We start from the raw sequence: 23,589 nt of genomic DNA on the forward strand, positions 1-23,589 counted from the left end.
AGGCGCTGAGAACAGACCTCATTGAGATCCGGAGTGGAGTCGACAGGGTAGGTGTTGAGAACAGACCTCATTGAGATCCGGAGTGGAATCGGCAGGGAAGGTGCTGAGAACAGACCTCATTGAGATCCGGAGTGGAATTGACAGGGTAGGTGCTGAGAACAGACCTCATTGAGATCTGGAGTGGAATTGACAGGGTAGGTGCTGAGAACAGACCTCATTGAGATCCGGAGTGGAATCGACAGGGTAGGTGCTGAGAACAGACCTCATTGAGATCCGGAGTGGAATCGGCAGGGTAGGTGCTGAGAACAGACCTCATTGAGATCCGGAGTGGAATTGACAGGGTAGGTGCTGAGAACAGACCTCATTGAGATCCGGAGTGGAATTGACAGGGTAGGTGCTGAGAACAGACCTCATTGAGATCCGGAGTGGAATTGACAGGGTAGGTGCTGAGAACAGACCTCATTGAGATCCGGAGTGGAATTGACAGGGTAGGTGCTGAGAGCAGACCTCATTGAGATCCGGAGTGGAGTTGACAGGGTAGGTGCTGAGAACAGACCTCATTGAGATCCGGAGTGGAATTGACAGGGTAGGTGCTGAGAACAGACCCCATTGAGATCTGGAGTGGAATTGACAGGGTAGGTGCTGAGAACAGACCTCATTGAGATCCGGAGTGGAATTGACAGGGTAGGTGCTGAGAACAGACCTCATTGAGATGCGGAGTGGAATTGACAGGGTAGGTGCTGAGAACAGACCTCATTGAGATCCGGAGTGCAGTTGACAGGGTAGGTGCTGAGAACAGACCTCATTGAGATCCGGAGTGGAATGAACAGGGTAGGTGCTGAGAACAGACCTCATTGAGATCCGGAGTGGAATTGACAGGGTAGGTGCTGAGGGCAGACCCCATTGAGATCCAGAGTGGAGTTGACAGGGTAGGTGCTGAGGGCAGACCTCATTGAGATCCGGAATGGAGTTGACAGGGTAGGTGCTGAGGGCAGACCTCATTGAGATCCGGAGTGGAGTTGACAGGGTAGGTGCTGAGAGCAGACCTCATTGAGATCCGGAGTGGAATTGACAGGGTAGGTGCTGAGAACAGACCTCATTGAGATCTGGAGTGGAGTTGACAGGGTAGATGCTGAGAGCAGACCTCATTGAGATCCGGAGTGGAATTGACAGGGTAGGTGCTGAGAGCAGACCTCATTGAGATCCAGAGTGGAGTTGACAGGGTAGGTGCTGAGAGCAGACCTCATTGAGATCCGGAGTGGAATTGACAGGGTAGGTGCTGAGAACAGACCTCATTGAGATCCGGAGTGGAATGAACAGGGTAGGTGCTGAGAACAGACCTCATTGAGATCCGGAGTGGAATTGACAGGGTAGGTGCTGAGGGCAGACCCCATTGAGATCCAGAGTGGAGTTGACAGGGTAGGTGCTGAGGGCAGACCTCATTGAGATCCGGAATGGAGTTGACAGGGTAGGTGCTGAGGGCAGACCTCATTGAGATCTGGAGTGGAGTTGACAGGGAAGGTGCTGAGAACAGACCTCATTGAGATCCGGAGTGGAGTTGGCGGGGTAGGTGCTGAGAACAGACCTCATTGAGATCTGGAGTGGAGTTGACAGGGTAGGTGCTGAGAGCAGACCTCATTGAGATCCGGAGTGGAATTGACAGGGTAGGTGCTGAGAGCAGACCCCATTGAGATCCAGAGTGGAATTGACAGGGTAGGTGCTGAGAACAGACCCCATTGAGATCCGGAGTGGAATTGACAGGGTAGCTGCTGAGAACAGACCTCATTGAGATCCGGAGTGGAATTGACAGGGTAGGTGCTGAGAACAGACCCCATTGAGATCCAGAGTGGAGTTGACAGGGTAGGTGCTGAGGGCAGACCTCATTGAGATGCGGAGTGGAGTTGACAGGGTAGGTGCTGAGAACAGACCCCATTGAGATCTGGAGTGGAAATGACAGGGTAGGTGCTGAGAAGACACCTCATTGAGATCCGGAGTGGAGTTGACAGGGTAGGTGCTGGGAGCAGACCTCATTGAGATCGGGAGTGGAATTGACAGGTAGGTGCTGAGAACAGACCTCATTGAGATCCGGAGTGAAGTTGACAGGGTAGGTGCTGAGAAGACACCTCATTGAGATCCGGAGTGGAATGAACAGGGTAGGTGCTGAGAACAGACCTCATTGAGATCCGGAGTGGAATTGACAGGGTAGGTGCTGAGGGCAGACCCGATTGAGATCCAGAGTGGAGTTGACAGGGTAGGTGCTGAGGGCAGACCTCATTGAGATCCGGAATGGAGTTGACAGGGTAGGTGCTGAGGGCAGACCTCATTGAGATCCGGAGTGGAGTTGACAGTGCAGGTGCTGAGAACAGACCTCATTGAGATCCGGAGTGGAGTTGGCGGGGTAGGTGCTGAGAACAGACCTCATTGAGATCCGGAGTGGAATTGACAGGATAGGTGCTGAGAACAGACCTCATTGAGATCCGGAGTGGAATTGACAGGTAGGTGCTGAGAACAGACCTCATTGAGATCCGGAGTGAAGTTGACAGGGTAGGTGCTGAGAAGACACCTCATTGAGATCCGGAGTGGAATTGACAGGGTAGGTGCTGGGAGCAGACCTCATTGAGATCCGGAGTGGAATTGACAGGGTAGGTGCTGAGAACAGACCTCATTGAGATCCGGAGTGGAATTGACAGGGTAGGTGCTGAGAACAGACCTCATTGAGATCCGGAGTGGAATTGACAGGGTAGGTGCTGAGAGCAGACCTCATTGAGATCCGGAGTGGAGTTGACAGGGTAGGTGCTGAGAACAGACCTCATTGAGATCCGGAGTGGAATTGACAGGGTAGGTGCTGAGAACAGACCCCATTGAGATCTGGAGTGGAATTGACAGGGTAGGTGCTGAGAACAGACCTCATTGAGATCCGGAGTGGAATTGACAGGGTAGGTGCTGAGAACAGACCTCATTGAGATGCGGAGTGGAATTGACAGGGTAGGTGCTGAGAACAGACCTCATTGAGATCCGGAGTGGAGTTGACAGGGTAGGTGCTGAGAACAGACCTCATTGAGATCCGGAGTGGAACGAACAGGGTAGGTGCTGAGAACAGACCTCATTGAGATCCGGAGTGGAATTGACAGGGTAGGTGCTGAGGGCAGACCCCATTGAGATCCAGAGTGGAGTTGACAGGGTAGGTGCTGAGGGCAGACCTCATTGAGATCCGGAATGGAGTTGACAGGGTAGGTGCTGAGGGCAGACCTCATTGAGATCCGGAGTGGAGTTGACAGGGTAGGTGCTGAGAGCAGACCTCATTGAGATCCGGAGTGGAATTGACAGGGTAGGTGCTGAGAACAGACCTCATTGAGATCCGGAATGGAGTTGACAGGGTAGGTGCTGAGGGCAGACCTCATTGAGATCTGGAGTGGAGTTGACAGGGAAGGTGCTGAGAACAGACCTCATTGAGATCCGGAGTGGAGTTGGCGGGGTAGGTGCTGAGAACAGACCTCATTGAGATCCGGAGTGGAATTGACAGGGTAGGTGCTGAGAACAGACCTCATTGAGATCCGGAGTGGAATGAACAGGGTAGGTGCTGAGAACAGACCTCATTGAGATCCGGAGTGGAATTGACAGGGTAGGTGCTGAGGGCAGACCCCATTGAGATCCAGAGTGGAGTTGACAGGGTAGGTGCTGAGGGCAGACCTCATTGAGATCCGGAATGGAGTTGACAGGGTAGGTGCTGAGGGCAGACCTCATTGAGATCTGGAGTGGAGTTGACAGGGAAGGTGCTGAGAACAGACCTCATTGAGATCCGGAGTGGAGTTGGCGGGGTAGGTGCTGAGAACAGACCTCATTGAGATCCGGAGTGGAATTGACAGGGTAGGTGCTGAGAACAGACCTCATTGAGATCCGGAGTGGAATGAACAGGGTAGGTGCTGAGAACAGACCTCATTGAGATCCGGAGTGGAATTGACAGGGTAGGTGCTGAGGGCAGACCCCATTGAGATCCAGAGTGGAGTTGACAGGGTAGGTGCTGAGGGCAGACCTCATTGAGATCCGGAATGGAGTTGACAGGGTAGGTGCTGAGGGCAGACCTCATTGAGATCCGGAGTGGAGTTGACAGTGTAGGTGCTGAGAACAGACCTCATTGAGATCCGGAGTGGAGTTGGCGGGGTAGGTGCTGAGAACAGACCTCATTGAGATCCGGAGTGGAATTGACAGGATAGGTGCTGAGAACAGACCTCATTGAGATGCGGAGTGGAATTGACAGGGTAGGTGTTGAGAACAGACCTCATTGAGATCCGGAGTGGAATTGACAGGGTAGGTGCTGAGAACAGACCTCATTGAGATGCGGAGTGGAATTGACAGGGTAGGTGCTGAGAACAGACCTCATTGAGATCCGGAGTGGAGTTGACAGGGTAGATGCTAAGAACAGACCTCATTGAGATCCGGAGTGGAATTGACAGGGCAGGTGCTGAGGGCAGACCTCATTGAGATCCGGAGTGGAATTGACAGGGTAGGTGCTGAGAACAGACCTCATTGAGATCCGGAGTGGAATTGACAGGGTAGGTGCTGAGGGCAGACCTCATTGAGATCCGGAGTGGAGTTGACAGGGTAGGTGCTGAGAACAGACCCCATTGAGATCTGGAGTGGAATTGACAGGGTAGGTGCTGAGAGCAGACCCCATTGAGATCCAGAGTGGAATTGACAGGGTAGGTGCTGAGAACAGACCCCATTGAGATCCGGAGTGGAATTGACAGGGTAGCTGCTGAGAACAGACCTCATTGAGATCCGGAGTGGAATTGACAGGGTAGGTGCTGAGAACAGACCCCATTGAGATCCAGAGTGGAGTTGACAGTGTAGGTGCTGAGGGCAGACCTCATTGAGATGCGGAGTGGAGTTGACAGGGTAGGTGCTGAGAACAGACCCCATTGAGATCTGGAGTGGAAATGACAGGGTAGGTGCTGAGAAGACACCTCATTGAGATCCGGAGTGGAGTTGACAGGGTAGGTGCTGGGAGCAGACCTCATTGAGATCCGGAGTGGAATTGACAGGTAGGTGCTGAGAACAGACCTCATTGAGATCCGGAGTGAAGTTGACAGGGTAGGTGCTGAGAAGACACCTCATTGAGATCCGGAGTGGAATTGACAGGGTAGGTGCTGGGAGCAGACCTCATTGAGATCCGGAGTGGAATTGACAAGGCAGGTGCTGAGAACAGACCTCATTGAGATCCGGAGTGGAGTTAACAGGGTAGGTGCTGAGAAGACACCTCATTGAGATCCGGAGTGGAATGAACAGGGTAGGTGCTGAGAACAGACCTCATTGAGATCCGGAGTGGAATTGACAGGGTAGGTGCTGAGGGCAGACCCCATTGAGATCCAGAGTGGAGTTGACAGGGTAGGTGCTGAGGGCAGACCTCATTGAGATCCGGAATGGAGTTGACAGGGTAGGTGCTGAGGGCAGACCTCATTGAGATCCGGAGTGGAGTTGACAGGGTAGGTGCTGAGAGCAGACCTCATTGAGATCCGGAGTGGAATTGACAGGGTAGGTGCTGAGAACAGACCTCATTGAGATCTGGAGTGGAGTTGACAGGGTAGGTGCTGAGAGCAGACCTCATTGAGATCCGGAGTGGAATTGACAGGGTAGGTGCTGAGAGCAGACCTCATTGAGATCCAGAGTGGAGTTGACAGGGTAGGTGCTGAGAGCAGACCTCATTGAGATCCGGAGTGGAATTGACAGGGTAGGTGCTGAGAGCAGACCTCATTGAGATCCGGAGTGGAATTGACAGGGTAGGTGCTGAGAACAGACCTCATTGAGATCCGGAGTGGAATGAACAGGGTAGGTGCTGAGAACAGACCTCATTGAGATCCGGAGTGGAATTGACAGGGTAGGTGCTGAGGGCAGACCCCATTGAGATCCAGAGTGGAGTTGACAGGGTAGGTGCTGAGGGCAGACCTCATTGAGATCCGGAATGGAGTTGACAGGGTAGGTGCTGAGGGCAGACCTCATTGAGATCCGGAGTGGAGTTGACAGGGTAGGTGCTGAGAACAGACCTCATTGAGATCCGGAGTGGAGTTGGCGGGGTAGGTGCTGAGAACAGACCTCATTGAGATCCGGAGTGGAATTGACAGGGTAGGTGCTGAGAACAGACCTCATTGAGATCCGGAGTGGAATGAACAGGGTAGGTGCTGAGAAGAGACCTCATTGAGATCCGGAGTGGAATTGACAGGGTAGGTGCTGAGGGCAGACCCCATTGAGATCCAGAGTGGAGTTGACAGGGTAGGTGCTGAGGGCAGACCTCATTGAGATCCGGAATGGAGTTGACAGGGTAGGTGCTGAGGGCAGACCTCATTGAGATCCGGAGTGGAGTTGACAGTGTAGGTGCTGAGAGCAGACCTCATTGAGATCCGGAGTGGAGTTGACAGGGTAGGTGCTGAGAACAGACCTCATTGAGATCCGGAGTGGAATTGACAGGGTAGGTGCTGAGAACAGACCCCATTGAGATCTGGAGTGGAATTGACAGGGTAGGTGCTGAGAACAGACCTCATTGAGATCCGGAGTGGAATTGACAGGGTAGGTGCTGAGAACAGACCTCATTGAGATGCGGAGTGGAATTGACAGGGTAGGTGCTGAGAACAGACCTCATTGAGATCCGGAGTGGAGTTGACAGGGTAGGTGCTGAGAACAGACCTCATTGAGATCCGGAGTGGAACGAACAGGGTAGGTGCTGAGAACAGACCTCATTGAGATCCGGAGTGGAATTGACAGGGTAGGTGCTGAGGGCAGACCCCATTGAGATCCAGAGTGGAGTTGACAGGGTAGGTGCTGAGGGCAGACCTCATTGAGATCCGGAATGGAGTTGACAGGGTAGGTGCTGAGGGCAGACCTCATTGAGATCCGGAGTGGAGTTGACAGGGTAGGTGCTGAGAGCAGACCTCATTGAGATCCGGAGTGGAATTGACAGGGTAGGTGCTGAGAACAGACCTCATTGAGATCCGGAATGGAGTTGACAGGGTAGGTGCTGAGGGCAGACCTCATTGAGATCCGGAGTGGAGTTGGCGGGGTAGGTGCTGAGAACAGACCTCATTGAGATCCGGAGTGGAATTGACAGGGTAGGTGCTGAGAACAGACCTCATTGAGATCCGGAGTGGAATGAACAGGGTAGGTGCTGAGAACAGACCTCATTGAGATCCGGAGTGGAATTGACAGGGTAGGTGCTGAGGGCAGACCCCATTGAGATCCAGAGTGGAGTTGACAGGGTAGGTGCTGAGGGCAGACCTCATTGAGATCCGGAATGGAGTTGACAGGGTAGGTGCTGAGGGCAGACCTCATTGAGATCTGGAGTGGAGTTGACAGGGAAGGTGCTGAGAACAGACCTCATTGAGATCCGGAGTGGAGTTGGCGGGGTAGGTGCTGAGAACAGACCTCATTGAGATCCGGAGTGGAATTGACAGGGTAGGTGCTGAGAACAGACCTCATTGAGATCCGGAGTGGAATGAACAGGGTAGGTGCTGAGAACAGACCTCATTGAGATCCGGAGTGGAATTGACAGGGTAGGTGCTGAGGGCAGACCCCATTGAGATCCAGAGTGGAGTTGACAGGGTAGGTGCTGAGGGCAGACCTCATTGAGATCCGGAATGGAGTTGACAGGGTAGGTGCTGAGGGCAGACCTCATTGAGATCCGGAGTGGAGTTGACAGTGTAGGTGCTGAGAACAGACCTCATTGAGATCCGGAGTGGAGTTGGCGGGGTAGGTGCTGAGAACAGACCTCATTGAGATCCGGAGTGGAATTGACAGGATAGGTGCTGAGAACAGACCTCATTGAGATGCGGAGTGGAATTGACAGGGTAGGTGTTGAGAACAGACCTCATTGAGATCCGGAGTGGAATTGACAGGGTAGGTGCTGAGAACAGACCTCATTGAGATGCGGAGTGGAATTGACAGGGTAGGTGCTGAGAACAGACCTCATTGAGATCCGGAGTGGAGTTGACAGGGTAGATGCTAAGAACAGACCTCATTGAGATCCGGAGTGGAATTGACAGGGCAGGTGCTGAGGGCAGACCTCATTGAGATCCGGAGTGGAATTGACAGGGTAGGTGCTGAGAACAGACCTCATTGAGATCCGGAGTGGAATTGACAGGGTAGGTGCTGAGGGCAGACCTCATTGAGATCCGGAGTGGAGTTGACAGGGTAGGTGCTGAGAACAGACCCCATTGAGATCTGGAGTGGAATTGACAGGGTAGGTGCTGAGAGCAGACCCCATTGAGATCCAGAGTGGAATTGACAGGGTAGGTGCTGAGAACAGACCCCATTGAGATCCGGAGTGGAATTGACAGGGTAGCTGCTGAGAACAGACCTCATTGAGATCCGGAGTGGAATTGACAGGGTAGGTGCTGAGAACAGACCCCATTGAGATCCAGAGTGGAGTTGACAGTGTAGGTGCTGAGGGCAGACCTCATTGAGATGCGGAGTGGAGTTGACAGGGTAGGTGCTGAGAACAGACCCCATTGAGATCTGGAGTGGAAATGACAGGGTAGGTGCTGAGAAGACACCTCATTGAGATCCGGAGTGGAGTTGACAGGGTAGGTGCTGGGAGCAGACCTCATTGAGATCCGGAGTGGAATTGACAGGTAGGTGCTGAGAACAGACCTCATTGAGATCCGGAGTGAAGTTGACAGGGTAGGTGCTGAGAAGACACCTCATTGAGATCCGGAGTGGAATTGACAGGGTAGGTGCTGGGAGCAGACCTCATTGAGATCCGGAGTGGAATTGACAAGGCAGGTGCTGAGAACAGACCTCATTGAGATCCGGAGTGGAGTTAACAGGGTAGGTGCTGAGAAGACACCTCATTGAGATCCGGAGTGGAATGAACAGGGTAGGTGCTGAGAACAGACCTCATTGAGATCCGGAGTGGAATTGACAGGGTAGGTGCTGAGGGCAGACCCCATTGAGATCCAGAGTGGAGTTGACAGGGTAGGTGCTGAGGGCAGACCTCATTGAGATCCGGAATGGAGTTGACAGGGTAGGTGCTGAGGGCAGACCTCATTGAGATCCGGAGTGGAGTTGACAGGGTAGGTGCTGAGAGCAGACCTCATTGAGATCCGGAGTGGAATTGACAGGGTAGGTGCTGAGAACAGACCTCATTGAGATCTGGAGTGGAGTTGACAGGGTAGGTGCTGAGAGCAGACCTCATTGAGATCCGGAGTGGAATTGACAGGGTAGGTGCTGAGAGCAGACCTCATTGAGATCCAGAGTGGAGTTGACAGGGTAGGTGCTGAGAGCAGACCTCATTGAGATCCGGAGTGGAATTGACAGGGTAGGTGCTGAGAGCAGACCTCATTGAGATCCGGAGTGGAATTGACAGGGTAGGTGCTGAGAACAGACCTCATTGAGATCCGGAGTGGAATGAACAGGGTAGGTGCTGAGAACAGACCTCATTGAGATCCGGAGTGGAATTGACAGGGTAGGTGCTGAGGGCAGACCCCATTGAGATCCAGAGTGGAGTTGACAGGGTAGGTGCTGAGGGCAGACCTCATTGAGATCCGGAATGGAGTTGACAGGGTAGGTGCTGAGGGCAGACCTCATTGAGATCCGGAGTGGAGTTGACAGGGTAGGTGCTGAGAACAGACCTCATTGAGATCCGGAGTGGAGTTGGCGGGGTAGGTGCTGAGAACAGACCTCATTGAGATCCGGAGTGGAATTGACAGGGTAGGTGCTGAGAACAGACCTCATTGAGATCCGGAGTGGAATGAACAGGGTAGGTGCTGAGAAGAGACCTCATTGAGATCCGGAGTGGAATTGACAGGGTAGGTGCTGAGGGCAGACCCCATTGAGATCCAGAGTGGAGTTGACAGGGTAGGTGCTGAGGGCAGACCTCATTGAGATCCGGAATGGAGTTGACAGGGTAGGTGCTGAGGGCAGACCTCATTGAGATCCGGAGTGGAGTTGACAGTGTAGGTGCTGAGAACAGACCTCATTGAGATCCGGAGTGGAGTTGGCGGGGTAGGTGCTGAGAACAGACCTCATTGAGATCCGGAGTGGAATTGACAGGGTAGGTGCTGAGAACAGACCTCATTGAGATGCGGAGTGGAATTGACAGGGTAGGTGGTGAGAACAGACCTCATTGAGATCCGGAGTGGAATTGACAGGGTAGGTGCTGAGAACAGACCTCATTGAGATGCGGAGTGGAATTGACAGGGTAGGTGCTGAGAACAGACCTCATTGAGATCCGGAGTGGAGTTGACAGGGTAGATGCTAAGAACAGACCTCATTGAGATCCGGAGTGGAATTGACAGGGTAGGTGCTGAGGGCAGACCTCATTGAGATCCGGAGTGGAATTGACAGGGTAGGTGCTGAGAACAGACCTCATTGAGATCCGGAGTGGAATTGACAGGGTAGGTGCTGAGAACAGACCCCATTGAGATCCAGAGTGGAGTTGACAGGGTAGGTGCTGAGGGCAGACCTCATTGAGATGCGGAGTGGAGTTGACAGGGTAGGTGCTGAGAACAGACCCCATTGAGATCTGGAGTGGAAATGACAGGGTAGGTGCTGAGAAGACACCTCATTGAGATCCGGAGTGGAGTTGACAGGGTAGGTGCTGGGAGCAGACCTCATTGAGATCCGGAGTGGAATTGACAGGTAGGTGCTGAGAACAGACCTCATTGAGATCCGGAGTGAAGTTGACAGGGTAGGTGCTGAGAAGACACCTCATTGAGATCCGGAGTGGAATTGACAGGGTAGGTGCTGGGAGCAGACCTCATTGAGATCCGGAGTGGAATTGACAAGGCAGGTGCTGAGAACAGACCTCATTGAGATCCGGAGTGGAGTTAACAGGGTAGGTGCTGAGAAGACACCTCATTGAGATCCGGAGTGGAATGAACAGGGTAGGTGCTGAGAACAGACCTCATTGAGATCCGGAGTGGAATTGACAGGGTAGGTGCTGAGGGCAGACCCCATTGAGATCCAGAGTGGAGTTGACAGGGTAGGTGCTGAGGGCAGACCTCATTGAGATCCGGAATGGAGTTGACAGGGTAGGTGCTGAGGGCAGACCTCATTGAGATCCGGAGTGGAGTTGACAGGGTAGGTGCTGAGAGCAGACCTCATTGAGATCCGGAGTGGAATTGACAGGGTAGGTGCTGAGAACAGACCTCATTGAGATCTGGAGTGGAGTTGACAGGGTAGGTGCTGAGAGCAGACCTCATTGAGATCCGGAGTGGAATTGACAGGGTAGGTGCTGAGAGCAGACCTCATTGAGATCCAGAGTGGAGTTGACAGGGTAGGTGCTGAGAGCAGACCTCATTGAGATCCGGAGTGGAATTGACAGGGTAGGTGCTGAGAGCAGACCTCATTGAGATCCGGAGTGGAATTGACAGGGTAGGTGCTGAGAACAGACCTCATTGAGATCCGGAGTGGAATGAACAGGGTAGGTGCTGAGAACAGACCTCATTGAGATCCGGAGTGGAATTGACAGGGTAGGTGCTGAGGGCAGACCCCATTGAGATCCAGAGTGGAGTTGACAGGGTAGGTGCTGAGGGCAGACCTCATTGAGATCCGGAATGGAGTTGACAGGGTAGGTGCTGAGGGCAGACCTCATTGAGATCCGGAGTGGAGTTGACAGGGTAGGTGCTGAGAACAGACCTCATTGAGATCCGGAGTGGAGTTGGCGGGGTAGGTGCTGAGAACAGACCTCATTGAGATCCGGAGTGGAATTGACAGGGTAGGTGCTGAGAACAGACCTCATTGAGATCCGGAGTGGAATGAACAGGGTAGGTGCTGAGAAGAGACCTCATTGAGATCCGGAGTGGAATTGACAGGGTAGGTGCTGAGGGCAGACCCCATTGAGATCCAGAGTGGAGTTGACAGGGTAGGTGCTGAGGGCAGACCTCATTGAGATCCGGAATGGAGTTGACAGGGTAGGTGCTGAGGGCAGACCTCATTGAGATCCGGAGTGGAGTTGACAGTGTAGGTGCTGAGAACAGACCTCATTGAGATCCGGAGTGGAGTTGGCGGGGTAGGTGCTGAGAACAGACCTCATTGAGATCCGGAGTGGAATTGACAGGGTAGGTGCTGAGAACAGACCTCATTGAGATGCGGAGTGGAATTGACAGGGTAGGTGGTGAGAACAGACCTCATTGAGATCCGGAGTGGAATTGACAGGGTAGGTGCTGAGAACAGACCTCATTGAGATGCGGAGTGGAATTGACAGGGTAGGTGCTGAGAACAGACCTCATTGAGATCCGGAGTGGAGTTGACAGGGTAGATGCTAAGAACAGACCTCATTGAGATCCGGAGTGGAATTGACAGGGTAGGTGCTGAGGGCAGACCTCATTGAGATCCGGAGTGGAATTGACAGGGTAGGTGCTGAGAACAGACCTCATTGAGATCCGGAGTGGAATTGACAGGGTAGGTGCTGAGGGCAGACCTCATTGAGATCCGGAGTGGAGTTGACAGGGTAGGTGCTGAGAACAGACCCCATTGAGATCTGGAGTGGAATTGACAGGGTAGGTGCTGAGAGCAGACCCCATTGAGATCCAGAGTGGAATTGACAGGGTAGGTGCTGAGAACAGACCCCATTGAGATCCGGAGTGGAATTGACAGGGTAGCTGCTGAGAACAGACCTCATTGAGATCCGGAGTGGAATTGACAGGGTAGGTGCTGAGAACAGACCCCATTGAGATCCAGAGTGGAGTTGACAGGGTAGGTGCTGAGGGCAGACCTCATTGAGATGCGGAGTGGAGTTGACAGGGTAGGTGCTGAGAACAGACCCCATTGAGATCTGGAGTGGAAATGACAGGGTAGGTGCTGAGAAGACACCTCATTGAGATCCGGAGTGGAGTTGACAGGGTAGGTGCTGGGAGCAGACCTCATTGAGATCCGGAGTGGAATTGACAGGTAGGTGCTGAGAACAGACCTCATTGAGATCCGGAGTGAAGTTGACAGGGTAGGTGCTGAGAAGACACCTCATTGAGATCCGGAGTGGAATTGACAGGGTAGGTGCTGGGAGCAGACCTCATTGAGATCCGGAGTGGAATTGACAGGGCAGGTGCTGAGAACAGACCTCATTGAGATCCAGAGTGGAGTTAACAGGGTAGGTGCTGAGAAGACACCTCATTGAGATCCGGAGTGGAATTGACAGGGTAGGTGCTGAGAACAGACCTCATTGAGATCCGGAGTGGAATTGACAGGGTAGGTGCTGAGAACAGACCTCATTGAGATGCGGAGTGGAATTGACAGGGTAGGTGCTGAGAGCAGACCTCATTGAGATCCGGAGTGGAATTGACAGGGTAGGTGCTGAGAGCAGACCTCATTGAGATCCGGAGTGGAATTGACAGGGTAGGTGCTGAGAACAGACCTCATTGAGATCCGGAGTGGAATGAACAGGGTAGGTGCTGAGAACAGACCTCATTGAGATCCGGAGTGGAATTGACAGGGTAGGTGCTGAGGGCAGACCCCATTGAGATCCAGAGTGGAGTTGACAGGGTAGGTGCTGAGGGCAGACCTCATTGAGATCCGGAATGGAGTTGACAGGGTAGGTGCTGAGGGCAGACCTCATTGAGATCCGGAGTGGAGTTGACAGGGTAGGTGCTGAGAACAGACCTCATTGAGATCCGGAGTGGAGTTGGCGGGGTAGGTGCTGAGAACAGACCTCATTGAGATCCGGAGTGGAATTGACAGGGTAGGTGCTGAGAACAGACCTCATTGAGATCCGGAGTGGAATGAACAGGGTAGGTGCTGAGAAGAGACCTCATTGAGATCCGGAGTGGAATTGACAGGGTAGGTGCTGAGGGCAGACCCCATTGAGATCCAGAGTGGAGTTGACAGGGTAGGTGCTGAGGGCAGACCTCATTGAGATCCGGAATGGAGTTGACAGGGTAGGTGCTGAGGGCAGACCTCATTGAGATCCGGAGTGGAGTTGACAGTGTAGGTGCTGAGAACAGACCTCATTGAGATCCGGAGTGGAGTTGGCGGGGTAGGTGCTGAGAACAGACCTCATTGAGATCCGGAGTGGAATTGACAGGGTAGGTGCTGAGAACAGACCTCATTGAGATGCGGAGTGGAATTGACAGGGTAGGTGGTGAGAACAGACCTCATTGAGATCCGGAGTGGAATTGACAGGGTAGGTGCTGAGAACAGACCTCATTGAGATGCGGAGTGGAATTGACAGGGTAGGTGCTGAGAACAGACCTCATTGAGATCCGGAGTGGAGTTGACAGGGTAGATGCTAAGAACAGACCTCATTGAGATCCGGAGTGGAATTGACAGGGTAGGTGCTGAGGGCAGACCTCATTGAGATCCGGAGTGGAATTGACAGGGTAGGTGCTGAGAACAGACCTCATTGAGATCCGGAGTGGAATTGACAGGGTAGGTGCTGAGAACAGACCCCATTGAGATCCAGAGTGGAGTTGACAGGGTAGGTGCTGAGGGCAGACCTCATTGAGATGCGGAGTGGAGTTGACAGGGTAGGTGCTGAGAACAGACCCCATTGAGATCTGGAGTGGAAATGACAGGGTAGGTGCTGAGAAGACACCTCATTGAGATCCGGAGTGGAGTTGACAGGGTAGGTGCTGGGAGCAGACCTCATTGAGATCCGGAGTGGAATTGACAGGTAGGTGCTGAGAACAGACCTCATTGAGATCCGGAGTGAAGTTGACAGGGTAGGTGCTGAGAAGACACCTCATTGAGATCCGGAGTGGAATTGACAGGGTAGGTGCTGGGAGCAGACCTCATTGAGATCCGGAGTGGAATTGACAAGGCAGGTGCTGAGAACAGACCTCATTGAGATCCGGAGTGGAGTTAACAGGGTAGGTGCTGAGAAGACACCTCATTGAGATCCGGAGTGGAATGAACAGGGTAGGTGCTGAGAACAGACCTCATTGAGATCCGGAGTGGAATTGACAGGGTAGGTGCTGAGGGCAGACCCCATTGAGATCCAGAGTGGAGTTGACAGGGTAGGTGCTGAGGGCAGACCTCATTGAGATCCGGAATGGAGTTGACAGGGTAGGTGCTGAGGGCAGACCTCATTGAGATCCGGAGTGGAGTTGACAGGGTAGGTGCTGAGAGCAGACCTCATTGAGATCCGGAGTGGAATTGACAGGGTAGGTGCTGAGAACAGACCTCATTGAGATCTGGAGTGGAGTTGACAGGGTAGGTGCTGAGAGCAGACCTCATTGAGATCCGGAGTGGAATTGACAGGGTAGGTGCTGAGAGCAGACCTCATTGAGATCCAGAGTGGAGTTGACAGGGTAGGTGCTGAGAGCAGACCTCATTGAGATCCGGAGTGGAATTGACAGGGTAGGTGCTGAGAGCAGACCTCATTGAGATCCGGAGTGGAATTGACAGGGTAGGTGCTGAGAACAGACCTCATTGAGATCCGGAGTGGAATGAACAGGGTAGGTGCTGAGAACAGACCTCATTGAGATCCGGAGTGGAATTGACAGGGTAGGTGCTGAGGGCAGACCCCATTGAGATCCAGAGTGGAGTTGACAGGGTAGGTGCTGAGGGCAGACCTCATTGAGATCCGGAATGGAGTTGACAGGGTAGGTGCTGAGGGCAGACCTCATTGAGATCCGGAGTGGAGTTGACAGGGTAGGTGCTGAGAACAGACCTCATTGAGATCCGGAGTGGAGTTGGCGGGGTAGGTGCTGAGAACAGACCTCATTGAGATCCGGAGTGGAATTGACAGGGTAGGTGCTGAGAACAGACCTCATTGAGATCCGGAGTGGAATGAACAGGGTAGGTGCTGAGAAGAGACCTCATTGAGATCCGGATTGGAATTGACAGGGTAGGTGCTGAGGGCAGACCCCATTGAGATCCAGAGTGGAGTTGACAGGGTAGGTGCTGAGGGCAGACCTCATTGAGATCCGGAATGGAGTTGACAGGGTAGGTGCTGAGGGCAGACCTCATTGAGATCCGGAGTGGAGTTGACAGTGTAGGTGCTGAGAACAGACCTCATTGAGATCCGGAGTGGAGTTGGCGGGGTAGGTGCTGAGAACAGACCTCATTGAGATCCGGAGTGGAATTGACAGGGTAGGTGCTGAGAACAGACCTCATTGAGATGCGGAGTGGAATTGACAGGGTAGGTGGTGAGAACAGACCTCATTGAGATCCGGAGTGGAATTGACAGGGTAGGTGCTGAGAACAGACCTCATTGAGATGCGGAGTGGAATTGACAGGGTAGGTGCTGAGAACAGACCTCATTGAGATCCGGAGTGGAGTTGACAGGGTAGATGCTAAGAACAGACCTCATTGAGATCCGGAGTGGAATTGACAGGGTAGGTGCTGAGGGCAGACCTCATTGAGATCCGGAGTGGAATTGACAGGGTAGGTGCTGAGAACAGACCTCATTGAGATCCGGAGTGGAATTGACAGGGTAGGTGCTGAGGGCAGACCTCATTGAGATCCGGAGTGGAGTTGACAGGGTAGGTGCTGAGAACAGACCCCATTGAGATCTGGAGTGGAATTGACAGGGTAGGTGCTGAGAGCAGACCCCATTGAGATCCAGAGTGGAATTGACAGGGTAGGTGCTGAGAACAGACCCCATTGAGATCCGGAGTGGAATTGACAGGGTAGCTGCTGAGAACAGACCTCATTGAGATCCGGAGTGGAATTGACAGGGTAGGTGCTGAGGGCAGACCTCATTGAGATGCGGAGTGGAGTTGACAGGGTAGGTGCTGAGAACAGACCCCATTGAGATCTGGAGTGGAAATGACAGGGTAGGTGCTGAGAAGACACCTCATTGAGATCCGGAGTGGAGTTGACAGGGTAGGTGCTGGGAGCAGACCTCATTGAGATCCGGAGTGGAATTGACAGGTAGGTGCTGAGAACAGACCTCATTGAGATCCGGAGTGAAGTTGACAGGGTAGGTGCTGAGAAGACACCTCATTGAGATCCGGAGTGGAATTGACAGGGTAGGTGCTGGGAGCAGACCTCATTGAGATCCGGAGTGGAATTGACAGGGCAGGTGCTGAGAACAGACCTCATTGAGATCCAGAGTGGAGTTAACAGGGTAGGTGCTGAGAAGACACCTCATTGAGATCCGGAGTGGAATTGACAGGGTAGGTGCTGAGAACAGACCTCATTGAGATCCGGAGTGGAATTGACAGGGTAGGTGCTGAGAACAGACCTCATTGAGATCCGGAGTGAAGTTGACAGGGTAGGTGCTGAGAAGACACCTCATTGAGATCCGGAGTGGAATTGACAGGGTAGGTGCTGGGAGCAGACCTCATTGAGATCCGGAGTGGAATTGACAAGGCAGGTGCTGAGAACAGACCTCATTGAGATCCGGAGTGGAGTTAACAGGGTAGGTGCTGAGAAGACACCTCATTGAGATCCGGAGTGGAATGAACAGGGTAGGTGCTGAGAACAGACCTCATTGAGATCCGGAGTGGAATTGACAGGGTAGGTGCTGAGGGCAGACCCCATTGAGATCCAGAGTGGAGTTGACAGGGTAGGTGCTGAGGGCAGACCTCATTGAGATCCGGAATGGAGTTGACAGGGTAGGTGCTGAGGGCAGACCTCATTGAGATCCGGAGTGGAGTTGACAGGGTAGGTGCTGAGAGCAGACCTCATTGAGATCCGGAGTGGAATTGACAGGGTAGGTGCTGAGAACAGACCTCATTGAGATCTGGAGTGGAGTTGACAGGGTAGGTGCTGTGAACAGACCTCATTGAGATCCGGAGTGGAATTGACAGGGTAGGTGCTGAGAGCAGACCTCATTGAGATCCAGAGTGGAGTTGACAGGGTAGGTGCTGAGAGCAGACCTCATTGAGATCCGGAGTGGAATTGACAGGGTAGGTGCTGAGAGCAGACCTCATTGAGATCCGGAGTGGAATTGACAGGGTAGGTGCTGAGAACAGACCTCATTGAGATCCGGAGTGGAATGAACAGGGTAGGTGCTGAGAACAGACCTCATTGAGATCCGGAGTGGAATTGACAGGGTAGGTGCTGAGGGCAGACCCCATTGAGATCCAGAGTGGAGTTGACAGGGTAGGTGCTGAGGGCAGACCTCATTGAGATCCGGAATGGAGTTGACAGGGTAGGTGCTGAGGGCAGACCTCATTGAGATCCGGAGTGGAGTTGACAGGGTAGGTGCTGAGAACAGACCTCATTGAGATCCGGAGTGGAGTTGGCGGGGTAGGTGCTGAGAACAGACCTCATTGAGATCCGGAGTGGAATTGACAGGGTAGGTGCTGAGAACAGACCTCATTGAGATCCGGAGTGGAATGAACAGGGTAGGTGCTGAGAAGAGACCTCATTGAGATCCGGAGTGGAATTGACAGTGTAGGTGCTGAGGGCAGACCCCATTGAGATCCAGAGTGGAGTTGACAGGGTAGGTGCTGAGGGCAGACCTCATTGAGATCCGGAATGGAGTTGACAGGGTAGGTGCTGAGGGCAGACCTCATTGAGATCCGGAGTGGAGTTGACAGTGTAGGTGCTGAGAACAGACCTCATTGAGATCCGGAGTGGAGTTGGCGGGGTAGGTGCTGAGAACAGACCTCATTGAGATCCGGAGTGGAATTGACAGGGTAGGTGCTGAGAACAGACCTCATTGAGATGCGGAGTGGAATTGACAGGGTAGGTGGTGAGAACAGACCTCATTGAGATCCGGAGTGGAATTGACAGGGTAGGTGCTGAGAACAGACCTCATTGAGATGCGGAGTGGAATTGACAGGGTAGGTGCTGAGAACAGACCTCATTGAGATCCGGAGTGGAGTTGACAGGGTAGATGCTAAGAACAGACCTCATTGAGATCCGGAGTGGAATTGACAGGGTAGGTGCTGAGGGCAGACCTCATTGAGATCCGGAGTGGAATTGACAGGGTAGGTGCTGAGAACAGACCTCATTGAGATCCGGAGTGGAATTGACAGGGTAGGTGCTGAGGGCAGACCTCATTGAGATCCGGAGTGGAGTTGACAGGGTAGGTGCTGAGAACAGACCCCATTGAGATCTGGAGTGGAATTGACAGGGTAGGTGCTGAGAGCAGACCCCATTGAGATCCAGAGTGGAATTGACAGGGTAGGTGCTGAGAACAGACCCCATTGAGATCCGGAGTGGAATTGACAGGGTAGCTGCTGAGAACAGACCTCATTGAGATCCGGAGTGGAATTGACAGGGTAGGTGCTGAGAACAGACCCCATTGAGATCCAGAGTGGAGTTGACAGGGTAGGTGCTGAGGGCAGACCTCATTGAGATGCGGAGTGGAGTTGACAGGGTAGGTGCTGAGAACAGACCCCATTGAGATCTGGAGTGGAAATGACAGGGTAGGTGCTGAGAAGACACCTCATTGAGATCCGGAGTGGAGTTGACAGGGTAGGTGCTGGTAGCAGACCTCATTGAGATCCGGAGTGGAATTGACAGGTAGGTGCTGAGAACAGACCTCATTGAGATCCGGAGTGAAGTTGACAGGGTAGGTGCTGAGAAGACACCTCATTGAGATCCGGAGTGGAATTGACAGGGTAGGTGCTGAGAACAGACCTCATTGAGATCCAGAGTGGAGTTAACAGGGTAGGTGCTGAGAAGACACCTCATTGAGATCCGGAGTGGAATTGACAGGGTAGGTGCTGAGAACAGACCTCATTGAGATCCGGAGTGGAATTGACAGGGTAGGTGCTGAGAACATACCTCATTGAGATCCGGAGTGGAGTTGACAGGGTAGGTGCTGAGAAGACACCTCATTGAGATCCGGAGTGGAATTGACAGGGTAGGTGCTGAGAACAGACCTCATTGAGATCCGGAGTGGAATTGACAGAGAAGGTGCTGAGAACAGACCTCATTGAGATCCGGAGTGGAATTGACAGGGTAGGTGCTGAGAACAGACCTCATTGAGATCTGGAGTGGAGTTGACAGGGCAGGTGCTGAGAGCAGACCTCATTGAGATCCAGAGTGGAGTTGACAGGGTAGGTGCTGAGGGCAGACCTCATTGAGATCCGGAGTGGAGTTGACAGGGTAGGTGCTGAGAACAGACCCCATTGAGATCTGGAGTGGAATTGACAGGGTAGGTGCTGAGAACAGACCCCATTGAGATCTGGAGTGGAATTGACGGGGTAGGTGCTGAGAACAGACCTCATTGAGATCCGGAGTGGAGTTGACAGGGTAGGTGCTGAGGGCAGACCTCATTGAGATCCGGAGTGGAGTTGACAGGGTAGGTGCTGAGAACAGACCCCATTGAGATCCGGAGTGGAATCGGCAGGGTAGGTGCTGAGAACAGACCTCATTGAGATCCGGAGTGGAATTGACAGGGTAGGTGCTGAGAACAGACCTCATTGAGATCCGGAGTGGAATTGACAGGGTAGGTGCTGAGAACAGAGCTCATTGAGATCCGGAGTGGAATTGACAGGGTAGGTGCTGAGAACAGACCTCATTGAGATCCAGAGTGGAGTTGACAGGGTAGGTGCTGAGAGCAGACCTCATTGAGATCCAGAGTGGAGTTGACAGGGTAGGTGCTGAGAACAGACCTCATTGAGATCTGGAGTGGAGTTGACAGGGTAGGTGCTGAGAGCAGACCTCATTGAGATCCAGAGTGGAGTTGACAGGGTAGGTGCTGAGAACAGAGCTCATTGAGATCCGGAGTGGAATTGACAGGGTAGGTGCTGAGAACAGACCCCATTGAGATCCGGAGTGGAATTGACAGGGTAGGTGCTGAGAGCAGACCTCATTGAGATCCGGAGTGGAGTTGACAGGGTAGGTGCTGAGAACAGACCTCATTGAGATCCGGAGTGGAATTGACAGTGTAGGTGCTGAGAACAGACCCCATTGAGATCCGGAGTGGAATTGACAGGGTAGGTGCTGAGAGCAGACCTCATTGAGATCCGGACTGGAATTTACAGGGTAGGTGCTGAGAGCAGACCTCATTGAGATCCGGAGTGGAATTGGCAGGGTAGGTGCTGAGAACAGACCTCATTGAGATCCGGAATGGAGTTGACAGGGTAGGTGCTGAGGGCAGACCTCATTGAGATCCGGAGTGGTGTTGACAGGGTAGGTGCTGAGAGCTGGTTCCTCTGGACGGAGCATGATATCTGAATGAGGAATCTTAGAACAAGGAGAAATTTTTGTGAGTAGATTCATCAGAAGTCTCTGCCCAAAGGACTGTCATTGCTCATACCCTCAAGACTGATTTAAGGTTTTCAGGATCAAATTATAAAATAGGCACAAGTATCATATTGAATAAATAATCAACTCATGGCTGTAGCTCCTGCCTGTTATGTTTTTCCACTGTGGAATGAGGTGAACACAGCTCCAACTACAGTGGATTCAGGTTCATTGGGACACATCAGGACCAGTACATTTTGGCCCAATTAGAGTGTCTCATGAAAATATTTTAAAGGGTGTAAGCAAGACAATCTGAGTAACAAATTGTGTATGTAAATGAAATACAGGACAATTTAGAAGACAGTACTAAAATTGTGTACTAGTGTGTGTTATCAACAGAGGAATTCATCCAGTGTAGACAAAATCAGCATAATCACCTCGTGCAGACATTGGACTGACTTCATACAATACTATCGACAATTGCAGCCTCTAAGTCTTCATTTTCCTTGTAACATTCAAGATGATTGTCAATACCTTCAAATTCTTTGTAGTTCCTAACTTGTGGAAGTAGTGAAATCGTTTCATTTTCACTCCCAGCTGTTTCTGGCATCCCCAAGCCTGAATGTTTGAAGCTGCAGTGAGCAAAACGGTTCTGAATTGTCTTACTGCTTACTCCTCACCAAAAAAAAATCAAAGCTTTTGAACACAAACACACGCAACTGACACTATTTAAAACTGACAGCTCTAAGCAGTATAGTGTCTAATGGCAAACTTGTTCGAAGATGTTCAGTAACAGCCTCCTAGCCCAATTAATCAGCCTAGTGCCCCAAATTAACAAAGGGAATCTCAACAATTTTCTTTATTAGTCTTTGTTCTTTAAGAGCTGTCCCAAATGAACATCTGCCCCGTACTTGCATTGATAGCCAGGTTTGAGTGAACATGGAGCTAGAGAAGAATAGTGATCAAATGACTGAAATAAGTAATTAAAAACAATTTTAAATTATGTAATTCTCAATAACAAATTAAAATCTAATAGACTCTTTTGGGTTTAGGATAGCTTTACAAAGGAAACAGGATCTGGAGTCTTTTCTCTCAAACTATTTCCTGTTTGAGTTTAGAAAAAATTAGAAGTGTGGTTTTTGATTCTTCAGTTAAATTTGAGGAAACTTGGAGACCATTTATTCAACATTTTCATATGAATTAAATGGTCTGATCCTGAACCTTATTGTTACTATCATGAATTGTGTGGATGGAGGTTCGGAGTCATCGGCACTACTGTATGTATTTAACATTATGCAATTGCCCATGTTGGTTAGTTTTTTTTTATTAGTTTTTTTTAAATTCTCTTAGTTTTTTTTTCTTCTCTTTTTTCTCTTTTTCTTAATTCCTTTACATTAATACTATGTTTGGCAGACTTTATATATTGATTAATACATATCTGATTGTTTATTTAAACTATTAATTGTGTACTCTCAAATGTTTTGTACTCATATTTTACTTATGTTTTTCTTAAAATTAATAAAAAGATTTGAAAAGAAAGAAAGGATCTGGAGTCTTGATTTAGTCTATTCTCACAGGGCTGTTGTGATCCAACTTCACAATTTCTCTGTACCAATTCAATAATCTGGCAATGTTGGATATAAACTGAACACTTCGCCAGTGTTCACTTGACATACTTAATGCATTGGAGAAAAATCGGGTCAACATTTTGAAAATAAAAAATCACTAACATTCCAGTCAATTACTCTTCATAACTTGTTTCTAGCTCCCCGGATGCTGCCAGATTTGCTTGGCGTTAGACTGCATGAACCACAGAAGATTTTCTTTCCTTTCCATCTGAGCCTCCAACTCGACCCTCTCTAGATTTGGACAATGACAGCGCGATCGGGGTTTCCAGACTCCACCGGAGAAAGCGACAGAACACCAATCTCAAAAGGATCGATGGCTGCCTCTTTACCCAGAATCCCCACGTTCCAAAAACCGCTCTGCACCATCAGGAAGCCACCAGCGCGCATGCGCAAGAGTGGGCTGGGCTGCTGCGGGAGAACCGGGGTAAGGGGCGTCAATCCCCGGGATGCGGAGTGTGCGCCGAGGGGAGGGGGTGCTGATAAGGATAGGGACTGCTCAGCGGGCCGGGCCTCGCTGTTCCCGGAGTTCCTATCGGTTCCTCCCCACCAATCGGGGTGGGCAGCTGCCCGTCCTGGTGTGGATTAACACACAGCCCGGTCTTCGGCTACTGCTCCTACCTGCGGCCAAGCTTCTCGAAGCTTCTGTGTCCAGGGTGGGCAGTGCGCATGTTTGGGGCGTCATTTCCGGTGTCTGGCACACCGAACTGTCGTTCCATTGGGACCCCCCCCCCCCCACGCCCAGCAGTGTGGGAGGTGGGAACGATCGCAAAGCGGGGAGGTGTCCCTCAGTCAGCGGAGGCATCGCACCAGGAGAGCGGAGTTGAAGTGTCCCGGCCGAAACGTCCACTGCTTATTCCTCTCCATACATGCTGCCGGGCGGGCTGATTTCCTCCAGCACCTGTAGAAACTCCTGTGTTTATGAGATGGGAGTGACGGGGTGGGTTTG

General features: G+C 51.8%; 1 protein-coding gene across 1 annotated transcript in view; it reads right to left on the reverse strand.

The window, feature by feature from the left end:
* The window catches only part of LOC140716389 (uncharacterized), a 36,488-nt gene extending 13,112 nt beyond the window's left edge, over window positions 1-23,376 (reverse strand). The window contains exon 1 of the mRNA XM_073029069.1: window positions 23,262-23,376. The gene's annotated coding sequence lies outside the window, so the exon portion shown is untranslated. The remainder of the gene's footprint in view (window positions 1-23,261) is intronic.
* Between the last annotated feature and the right edge of the window lie 213 nt (window positions 23,377-23,589).

This window comes from Hemitrygon akajei, chromosome 25, assembly GCF_048418815.1.
Source record: "Hemitrygon akajei chromosome 25, sHemAka1.3, whole genome shotgun sequence".
Lineage (NCBI taxonomy): Eukaryota > Metazoa > Chordata > Chondrichthyes > Myliobatiformes > Dasyatidae > Hemitrygon > Hemitrygon akajei.